Genomic DNA, 12,020 nt, shown 5'->3' on the forward strand with positions numbered 1-12,020 from the left:
ACTGATGCAATGCACAAAGGTTATCGCTTACGCCTCCCGACAACTAAAGATTCACGAACGAAATTACACAACGCACGATCTCGACCTTGGAGCCGTTGTCTTTGCATTAAAGCTATGGAGACACTACCTTTATGGAACAAAGAGCACTATTTTCACCGATCATAAAAGCCTCCAACACATCTTCGATCAAAAGCAACTGAATATGAGACAGCGTCGATGGATCGAGATGCTGAACGACTATGATTGTGAACTTCGTTATCACCCTGGCAAGGCCAATGTTGTAGCTGACGCTTTGAGCCGGAAGGAGAGGATGGCACCTTTTCGTATTCGGGCTCTGAACATCACCATTCATTCGAACCTCAATAGCTAGATCCGAGGAGCCCAAGATGAGGCTCTCAAGGAGGAGAATATATCTCATGAATACTTGAACATTCTAGTTTCTCGATTTGAAGTTAAGGAGACTGGACTCCGATGCTATGCCGGAAGGATTTGGGTACCTCGTTATAGAGATCTACGGAACCTTATACTAGATGAAGCCCACAAGTCAAGATATTCGATTCACCCAGGAGCCAGTAAAATGTACCACGATCTCAAGGAACAGTGTTGGTGGCCTAATCTTAAGAAGGACGTTGCAACTTATGTTGGGAAGTGTTTGACTTCTCGAAAGTTAAGGCCGAACACCAGAGGCCTTCTGGGTTACTTCAACAACCGGAAATCCCGTAATGGAAGTGGGAAAGGATAACAATGGATTTCATTACAAAGCTACCAAAGACGGTGGGCGGATACGATACCATCTGGGTTATCGTTGACCGTCTTACCAAATCTGCACACTTTTTAGCCATGAAGGAAACGGATACGATGGAGAGACTCGCTCAACTATACATAAAAGAGGTTGTATCTCGTCATGGTGTGCCCTTATCGATCATCTCAGATCGCGATCCCCGTTTTGCTTCCAGATTTTGGCGTTCCTTGCAAGAAGCCTTGGGAACTCGTCTCGACATGAGTACTGCGTATCACCCACAGACCGACGGACAAAGCGAACGCACAATTCAGACTTTGGTGGACATGTTGTGTGCATGTGTCATTGATTTTGGAAAGGCCTGGGAAAGGCATTTGCCACTAGCTGAATTTTCTTACAACAACAGTTATCATTCGAGTATTAATGCCGCACCTTTCGAAGTGTTGTATGGCTGCAAATGCAGATCTCCTATTTGTTGGGCCGAGGTAGGTGAAACGCAAATCACCGGACCCGAGATAGTCCATGAAACAACTGAGAAGATTGTCCAAATTCAAGCGAGACTCAAGACGGCCCGTGATGGTCAAAAGAGTTATGCCGTCCTTAAACGAAAGGACTTTGAATTCAACGTTGGTGACCGTGTAATGTTGATGGTCGCACCTTGGAAAGGTGTGATCCGTTTTGGAAAACGTGGGAAGCTCAACCCGCGATACATTGGTCCTTTTGAAATCTTGGAGCGTGTTGGACCCGTTGCTTACCGTCTGGACCTTCCGACTCAATTGAGCTCAGTTCATCATACCTTTCATGTATCGAATTTGAAGAAGTGTCTTGCTGAACCGGAACATGCCATACCATTGGAAGAACTTACAATTGATAACAAACTCCACTTCGTGGAAGAGCCTGTCGAAATTATGGACCGTGAGGTTAAAACTTTGAAATACAACAAGATTCCGATCATCCGAGTATGATGGAATGCCAAACGAGGACCTGAGTTTACTTGGGAACGAGAGGATCAAATGATACAGAAGTATCCTCACCTTTTCCCGACTCCTCCATCTACCTCAGCTTAAAATTTCGGGACGAAATTTTCTTTAACAGGTGGGTAATGTAACGACCCTATATTTTCCAACGTTTAATTATTAATAATTTATTATTAATGCTTGTGTTTTAATAAACGTGTTCTTATACGTGTTACTTGTTACCGTATTTATCTTTACATGCCCGATTTGTCTTTGTGACACACGTACTTTACACGAATAATATTTTCGAATATTATTTACATTCATGATTAATTATTATTAATCATTTTAATTAACTAATGCAAGTGGTTAATTACTTGGGCTTTATTTAATTAATTGTTGCTTACTTGCTTAGACTTCGGCTTTCATTAGTGGAATCATGTTAATGGACTTGGAAGCCCACCCTACTTCTCTTAATGGATTAATTAAGAGCCCACTTTTATGCAAGTATTTCATTAAGACTTAAACTAGATTAATTAGTGAATGAAAGACTAGTTACTAGAATACTTACACCTTGTTCCCATGCCATTTAGCTTTATTACCATTCTAAGCATTCACCATCTCCCCATGTTAGAAAGTTTAAGCTTGACTTGCCCCATTTGGCCCCAAAACTGTCGGCCTTTAGGTGGGTAAAGGGAGGTTTTGTTTCAATTTTTGTGTTACTTATTCTCTAGTATACTTCATTCCATACACACACATACTTACACACTTCTCTTTTCTCTTATTTTTCTCTCAACTTTGTAAGTTACAAACTCTATTTCTCCTTTTTCTCTTCAAAACTGAACCATATTCATCATCATTACTTGTTCTTGTTTGTTGTTTAATTACTTGTAGTTGTTTGTTGTTGTTAAAGATCAAGTTTTCTAACTTGTATCTTCATGTAATCTTGGTTACTTCCATCTTTTGTTTGTAAATAACCAAGAACAAGAATCTAAACTTTCTAGTTTATGGTTCTACACTTAAATGTTTTAAAGATTTAAAGTTCATAAGTTTCATTATCATACTTGTGTTCATGTTTGTAAACTTAAGATTTACTTTCTTAAAGATCAAAGCCTTGTCTTGAATCTTTCTAAGTATGAACAACCATGAACTTATTACTTGTAAATTTAGTTTATTTCTTCATGTTATGCACTTTTAAATTCGTGATTTATTGTTTGTTGGTCAAGTGTTACTAGTTAATCTTGATCTCATTTTTCTTGAAGTAAAGTTAACTTTATAAGTTCAAGAACATGGAAGTATAACTTTCTAGTTATAACTTCATATACTTATGTTGGATCTAAGTTCATATAACTTATGGTCTTCTAATTTTGTTGTAAATAAGAGCTTACAAGCTTACATAAATTTTTCTAAGTTTCATAATTTATGGTTTCATTAAAGTGAAGATCCAAGTTCTATAACTTAGGATCTAACTTAAGAACACTAGATCTAGACTTTCTAGTCTAGGATCTTTAAGATCTAGCTAAGATCTAAGTTCTACAACTTAAGATCTTGTTTATTTAGTTTACTTTCAAGTTTGTAGCTTAATATTACTTTTATAACTCATGTATGTGTCAGATCTAAGATCTTGATGTAACTTTGGTTCATCAAACTACTTACAACACTTAAATGAGTTGTGCTACTTATCTTAGACTTACACTAGTGTTATTATGGTCAAACCTTGGTTAAAATGATGCAAACTCATCAACGAGTTGTACACTTAAGGCTATACGCATCAAGGACGAGAACCGTGATGCGCATCAAGCACCAAGAACCCACCGGAACACCTTTACTTACTGTGTCCGGAACTGATCAGACAACCTGGGCTACCGGAAAATTGTTTTTTAGTTATTTTGGTTCGAGTAGATGATTTTCCGTTTAGACCTCGTCTTAATCCGAATTATGGTTTAGGATCTATGGCCTCCCGAAAGTCACTACACCCTATTAACGTTGTGCTAAAATTTCTGACCTACTCGCACTTAAACCGTCACCACGGTGAAAAAAAGATGATTTTGGTTCTGGAAATTGGTCAGTACCTAGGGGACTCATATACGGAGCCATGTCCACTGGTCTTACCTCATTTCAGTTTGTATAGAGGTCGTGGCAACTAAAAGAAATCAGCCTTTGTTTCAAACCCTAGTCTGGACTTAAAACTTACTTTACACTTTTTGTTTAATGATGAATGATGATGATACTTAAGACCTAATTTACATACTTTTAAAGCTTTGGGAACGATTTACTGACTTAGTAACTTTTGACTTAGGTTGAGGACCTTTCGGACCAACCACTTGCTTACTATTCCCGCGTATCGACTTTTACTACTTTCCATTGTGAGTTATAGTATCCCTTTTTACTTTAACTATTTTGGGAACTGAGAATACATGCACATTTTACGTTTTACATACTAGGCACGAGTACTTAAACTTATTATATGTGTGGGTTATACAACGGAATAAACTTTCCCCTTAGCTCGGTAACGTTTAGTCATTGGTCTTTGAACCGGTGAACGCGAATCTTAGATATGGATCCATAGGGTTTGACATCCCCACTCGGGCTAGTAGCGCTAGCATTTAACGGGTGTTTAATACTTCGTAAACTTACGCACTCGCCAAGTGTACTTTTAAGGGGTGTTATTTACGTTAAGTTAGTTACCAAGTGTCCATGGTTATACATATACTTTTCATACTGTTTTGAAACACTGTTTGAAGCCCTGAAATCTCGTGGCCTACCTTACATTACTGTTATACTTAAACTATAGCTCACCAACCTTTGTGTTGACGTTTTTAAGCATGTTTTTCTCGAGTGATTAAGTTTGCTTGCTTCAGCTGTAGTTGTCATGCTTTGTAGATTCCCGCTGCGCTTATTAGAGATGTCACCGCATGAAACGTTTTATTTGCATTCAAACAATGTTATTTTTGAAACAGTGTATATGTAACGACCTATGGGTCACGTACTATTATTTTTGCTTGCTATTCGTAGAAGCATACTTTTGGATGTTAAACATTTGACGTTGGTTAAAACATCACCTTTATTCATGAATGCAAACTTATTTTGAAACAGCATATAGTATTTGACCTTGTAATGATCCTGTTGTTGATGATTCGTACACGATGGCTTTGTACGGGGCATCACACATCATTTACTGAATTTACACTCTCAAGATCTGAACCTTCACCCATTAGAACTAACATTTCTAGCTCAACGGCAATCATTCTACCCCATTTGTCTAGTTCTTTATCAGCATCAACCAATGTTTCTTCACTTTGAGCAGCTTCTAGACTTTCTTCAAATACTGAGGTATCACCATATTTATCCTTCCAACTGTTGAAGTAGTAGTCCTCTGACGATGTTGGTGAAATACTTCCAGATTCAGGTGTACGAGGAACTGAATCACGTGCCTTCTTGAATTTGTCTTTAACCTGTTTCTGAATCTTCTCCTTCCGAATTGTACGAGACAATCTTTTAGCTCTTTTAGCACGAGCAGTCAGCTTCTCAACTAAATTCTGATCAGTAACACAATCTGCTTCAGATTCAGTGATCTTTGCCATGTTAGCTTTAGGTTGTTGATCTTCAGATTCAGATTCAGTACTAAAGCATACCATTTTCCAGTATGGGGGGAGTTAGTGCCCGTAGATCTACCTTTAGGATTCGCGTCAATTAGGGTGTTTGTTCCCTAATTCTTAGGTTACCAAGCTAAAAGGGGTGATATTCGATTCGATAATCCAACCATAGAATGTAGTTTTGATTACTTGTGTCAATTTCGTAAAACATTTATAAAAGCAGCGCATGTATTCTCAGTCCCAAAAATATATATTGCAAAAGCATTTAAAAAGGGAGCAAATAAAACTCACAATACTGTATTTTGTAGTAAAAATACATATGACGACTTTGAACAACTGAACAATGCAGGGTTGGCCTCGGATTCCCGAACCTATATCATTTGTGTATATATATTAAAACATATAATCGTAACTGAACCAATTTATTTATTATATCCTTAATTTATATTTTATGTATATTTAATTTGTGTATATATTCAAAATGGTTAATGTTTATATAGTTATTTTAATATATCTATATTTATATACATACTTGTTTAATGTTATATTTAAAAATCGATAGTTTGTTATTTGTAAGTATATATATAAATAATATATTAGGTTTGATGTATATAGTTATATGAAATTTTAATTTAATTATAGTATATGTAATAAGTATATTTTTTTTATGTACAAAATATTTATCTACTTAAAAATGTAGTTTTGATATTAATAATAATAATATTAATAATCATATTTCTTAATAATAATACTTATTCTAATAATAATAGTAATGATAATTAGGATAATTAATAATACTTAATAATACTAATACTTAACAATAAAAATAATAATAATAATCATAATAATAATAATAATAATAATTAAATTTATAATAATAATAATGGAAATGAATTTAAGAGTGTATACCCTTTTTAAAAGCCTTTTCTAAAAGAATTGCTCCATACGAGACTCGAACCCGTGACCTCCCGCTCATCCAAATCAACACCCAACCATTCATCTACCTCCTGTTTTTTTCTGATTTGTTTCTATTCTATTTCTATATATTCGATTTCTGATTTATCCCATGATCTACTTCTTCAATAAATTTCAATCCACCATAAAACTAATTAATCAATCAAATAAATTGGTTCTTTAATTGAAACAGAAAACGATTTGAACTCGTGAATTACTAGACTCAACCAGAAAAGAAGAAAGAAAAGAAAAAAAATAAAAAAAAATCTACTGCTGTTCGTCGCTTGCTTGAAAAAAAAAATTGATTATGCAATTGCTAATGTTTTAGGCTATTGTTATAACATGAAATATATGGCTTTTCCATCATAGAAACTTTGTAAAACACCAATTGATCCAGAAACAACAATCTAAATTCATATTTCGTGAAAAACACAAGAGTTGACCTTTTAAATTAAAAACTTTGACTCACAATTTCGAATCCGTTTTAAAGAATTGAGACTTGGGATTTTGCAGAAAGATTGCTTGGATGATTCCTAACAAGACTGTATTTTTAGATTTTGATGATTGATTAGAAATTGAATTCTTGGTAAAACTATCACGAGCAGAGAACAAAAATGGGTTTTAATTGTAGTTCTGTTTAATTCCTCAAACAGATGTAATTCGTAAATGATAATTGATAATGATATTGAAAGGATCAAATGGCTTTGTCTTCAAAATATGGGTGATTGATGGATGGTTATATGTCGACATAGGTTCACGAGTAAGCAGGAAGAAGAAACCAAAAACAGATTAAAATAAAAAGAAAATACGTGTGATATATATCTATAGGAATGATTTTTCAATAAAATATATAAATATAAATAATAATACATTTAATATTAATAATAATAATTCTATTAATAATAATTAATAATAATACAGAAATATTAATAATAATAATAATATAATAATATTGTAAATAAAAATAATAATGATATTTATAATAATACCATGGTAATACTAAGTGTGATATTAATAATAATTATACTAATATTAATAATATTGAATGATGATAATTTTAATAATATTACGATAGTAATAATTTTATTAATATAAAAAAATAATACTAATAATAATATATTACATGTATCAAATCTAATATTAATGTTAATATTAATAATGAAAGTAATAATAATATTACTATAGCCACTATATTGTAACTTGTATTTAATATTGTACATTATATAATAACTATATATTATATATATTGAATATTTAATATTTATACAATTTATATATATTATTATATACACATAATAATAATTATGTAAAGAAACCATATATATTACATATATCAATCTAACATTGTTAATATTCATTTATTCGTTATTAAGTTCGCTGAGAAAATAAAACTAGTATTTTTAAATACCGTGTTCAAAGTTTTTAATATAAATTTGAAATATTATGTATATATATTTATTACTTAACAATTCATGTTTTTAAATCATAAAATATTATATTTATAATTTCAACAACTAAACCGTATAACATTTTAATAATATATTTCAAATTATAATATATATACATATATATATTTATATAATTACATATCTATTTATAATCAGTTGTTCGTGAATCGTCGGTAGTAGTCAAAGGTTAACTGAATGTATGACAACAGTTCAAAAAAAATTTAAGACTCGATATTATAGACTTTCCTTATCGTGAAAGAATCATATAAAGATTAAGTTTAAATTTTGTCGGAAATTACCGGGTCGTCACAGTACCTACCCGTTAACGAAATTTCGTCCCAAAATTTGAGTGAGGTGGTCATGGCTAACAATAAAGATGTTTACATGACGAATATGAGTTGATAAATAGAGTTTTATCATCATTGAGTAATATGGATAAAAAAATTTGATTATTCGAAACGTATGAGTGAAGCTAACATAAAAGAATGAAATGAGTAAATACAAGTTCGTCTTAACCGGTGACGTAGTCACGGTTGATTTCCGGAAATCAAGGAATTTAAGGAAAATTGTAACGTCCTCCAGATAGGGTCTGGAAGAAACGTTACTAATATCAAATAAACCAACATATTTTAATACAAGAACAATTCTAAATGATAAAAATAAACTTTATTGAGTACGCAGCGGAAAAAGAAATGTCGTTACAATGATGGAAATTTCAATAATGTAAATGTTTCAAATGCAGGAGTAGTAAATGCGATATCTCTTGATCCTAAGTCCAAGTAGCATCACATAAGTAATAAGTAAATAAGCTTGATCAACCAGCACCTGAGACAAAACATGCTAAAGCGTCAACTAAAAGGTTGAGTGAAGTTCATAGGTTTAACAAAAGTAGTTATCGTTGTTTTTAGATCACAAGATTTTGTTTATAAAGTTGATCTCCCGCAGGATCAAAAATTTATGCCAATGCGTGATATTTAGACTAAACGTTCAAGTTTGCCCCAAGACAAGTTATCGTTTATACTTGTCGGTTTAATTTCATTATTAAGTAATACAAAGACTTAGTCAAATGTATCGGGGACGTTACTCCCGATAGGCCCACCCCCAATAATTAAGCATGCAAGCAGCAATTAATAATATCACAGTAGGGACTTAGTCGGACATAGCCAGTATAGCATAGTTTTAATAGTTGGTACTTGTGTCTAAATTGTAAAATGTAAAAACAGTATGTGTCTCACCCCAAGAATAAAAGTAAATAAGTTGCGCAATAGTAAGTGGGCCTATGAATTCACCTTAGTAAGTAGAGAGAGATGACGATTATTCCTCGGAATAGAAAGTTGGAACGAACAGAAAGTCAACCTATTGACATTTAAGAGTAGTAAGTGTTTTTGCCCAAGTTTAAGTAGATGTTTAAGTATGATAGTGTTTTAAGTATAGTTCGTTTTACTAAGTTTTCTTTCCTAGTAAGTTTCTATTTTTAGGAAGTTTCCACTTTTAGTAGGTTCCTTATTTTAGTAAGTTTCTATAACTAGAAAGTTTCTACTTTAAGAGTGGTTTTCATTTTAGGATACTTGCCGTATTAGATAAGCTTCTAATCACCCCTTTCCCTAATTCAGGTCTAGGGGCTTGAGCTATAGGATCCTTTAAATCAGAAAATCCAAACCCTTCCTCCTAGAGTTTCGTAGAAACCATTCGTCAAGAAAGTTTGAAGATATATACATCTCTAATACATATCCAAAAATGTTTTTATGTGTTATAATATAAGTAGTAGGTTATAAGTGTTAGTTATAGTAATGGGGTATACATGTTAAATAATAGTATAAGTAATATTAGGGTTTCATTAATTAATTAGGGTTAATTAATTAAAGTAGTATCTTAAATGATTAGGGTTTGTAATAAATGACTAGGATTTAATTAATGTCCTAGAGTTTAATAAATTAGGGTTTAATAAGTTAGGGTTTAATAAATTAGGGTTTAAGTAACTAGGGTTAGGTTTAATTAATTAGGGTTTTAACTATTTAATGTATATGTATATATATATGTCATATATATATATATATATATATATATATATATATATATATATATATATATATATATATATATATATATATATTCTTAAATAATAAATATATGTATATGTCGTGTATATATCTTGTTTCTATTTTTAAATCATTAACAAATCTTGATCAAATCTTCTAGGGTTTTAAAGATCAAATAAAAATTATATATATATATATATATATATATATATATATATATATATATATATATATATATATATATATATATATAGGTCGTAGGTATATGTATATGTATATATATTTTTTACATGAACAATATATATGTATATGATCTAGTATGAATACGATTATGAATATAACATGAATTGAAAGTAAACTTTAAGAGTTTTGGATCTAGGGTTTTTACCTTGATGAAGATCTATGAAGATTAACAAGAAAAGTTGATGAACACTTGAAGATGAAGATCAAAACCTTGAAGATTTGAAGAACAACTTTGAAGATCTTCGAAGAACACGAAGGACACGATGAATAACTTGAATATTTATTGAAGATCACTTGAAGATCTTGAAGATGGGGTGATGGTTTTCAGTTTTCTTGGCCGAAATTAGGAGAGAGGGAGAGAGAAATTTGAGAGAGAATTGTGAGAATGATTTGGTACAAGAATAGCTCTAGCCTAGGTCCCTATTTATAGGAGAGATTGGAGGATTCTAGAATTAGGGTTTAAAGGAGAATACTTGAAGCAAAAGTTAGGGTTTAGGGTGGTGGTAAAAGTGGCCAAATTTTAGGAGGGTAGAAAAGTCATTTTGCCCTCTTTTTTATTAAATAATTCGGCTAGGGTTTTCAATGGAGGCTTTGGAACTTTTTCATTTTAAACCTTGTACATTAGATTAGCTTAAATAGCTCATTAAAGGTTTTAATTTAATTGTTTAAAGGCTACAACTTTTATAGTATTATATTTTGTTCACGAAAATTAATTAGCTTATTATTTCCGTCTTTTAGTAACTTGTCGTTTATTATACAAACTTAATTAGTAATTCTTAACGCTTAACAATTATTGATTAAAGTTTAATTGTTAAGTTTAATTATATTGTTTGGGCAAAATAAATGATGAAAGGATATATTGAAAGGACCCATCCTAATCCATCCGGACGAAGTCCATATTGATTATAAACAATTCACAACAGTTGATTACATTGCGAGGTACTTGACCTCTATATGATACATTTTTACAAACATTGCATTCGTTTTTGAAAAGACAATCTTTCATTTACATCGAAACTTGACGGGTTGCATACTATTTCATAATACATCTAACTATAATTGACTTAATAATAATCTTGATGAACTCAATGACTCGAATGCAACGTCTTTTGAAATATGCCATGAATGACTCCAAGTAATGTCTCTAATATGAGCTAATGCACAGCGGAAGATTTCTTTCATACCTGAGAATAAACATGCTTTAAAGTGTCAACCAAAAGGTTGGTGAGTTCATTAGTTTAACATAAATAATCATTTTCATCATTTTAATAGACCACAAGATTTTCATTTCCAGTTCTCATAAATAAACGTCCCATGCATAGAGACAAAATATCATTCATATGGATTGAACACCTGGTAACCGACATTCACAATATACATATAAGAATATCCCCATCATTCCGGGATCCTCCTTCGGACATGATATAAATTTCGAAGTACTAAAGCATCCGGTACTTTGGATGTGGCTTGTTGGGCCCGATAGATATATCTTTAGAATTCGCGTCAATTAGGGTGTCTGTTCCCTAATTCTTAGATTACCAGACTTAATACAAAGGGGCATATTCGATTTCGATTATTCAACCATATAATGTAGTTTTGATTACTTGTGTCTATTTCGTAAAAACATTTATAAAGATTGCGCATGTATTCTCAGCCCAAAAATATAAAGGGTAAAAAGGTAAATGAAACTCACTATACTGTATTTTGTAGTAAAAATACATATGACGTCATTGAACAACTGAACAATGCAGGGTTGACCTCGGATTCACGAACCAATATCATTTGTGTATATATATTAATACATATAATCGTCATCGAATAAGTTCATATATTATAACTTAAATTATATATTATACTTATTTAGTTTGTGTATATATTCAGAATGTTCAATACTTATATAGTTATATTAATCTTAGTAAGTTTGATATATATTTATAGTTATGTGAAATTTTAATATAAGTATAGTATATATAATAAATACATTCTATGTACAAAATATTTATCTGCTTAAAAGTGATAATGTTGATATTAATGATTTACTAATA

Source organism: Rutidosis leptorrhynchoides, chromosome 5 (genome assembly GCF_046630445.1).
Source record: "Rutidosis leptorrhynchoides isolate AG116_Rl617_1_P2 chromosome 5, CSIRO_AGI_Rlap_v1, whole genome shotgun sequence".
Classification (NCBI taxonomy): Eukaryota; Viridiplantae; Streptophyta; class Magnoliopsida; order Asterales; family Asteraceae; genus Rutidosis; species Rutidosis leptorrhynchoides.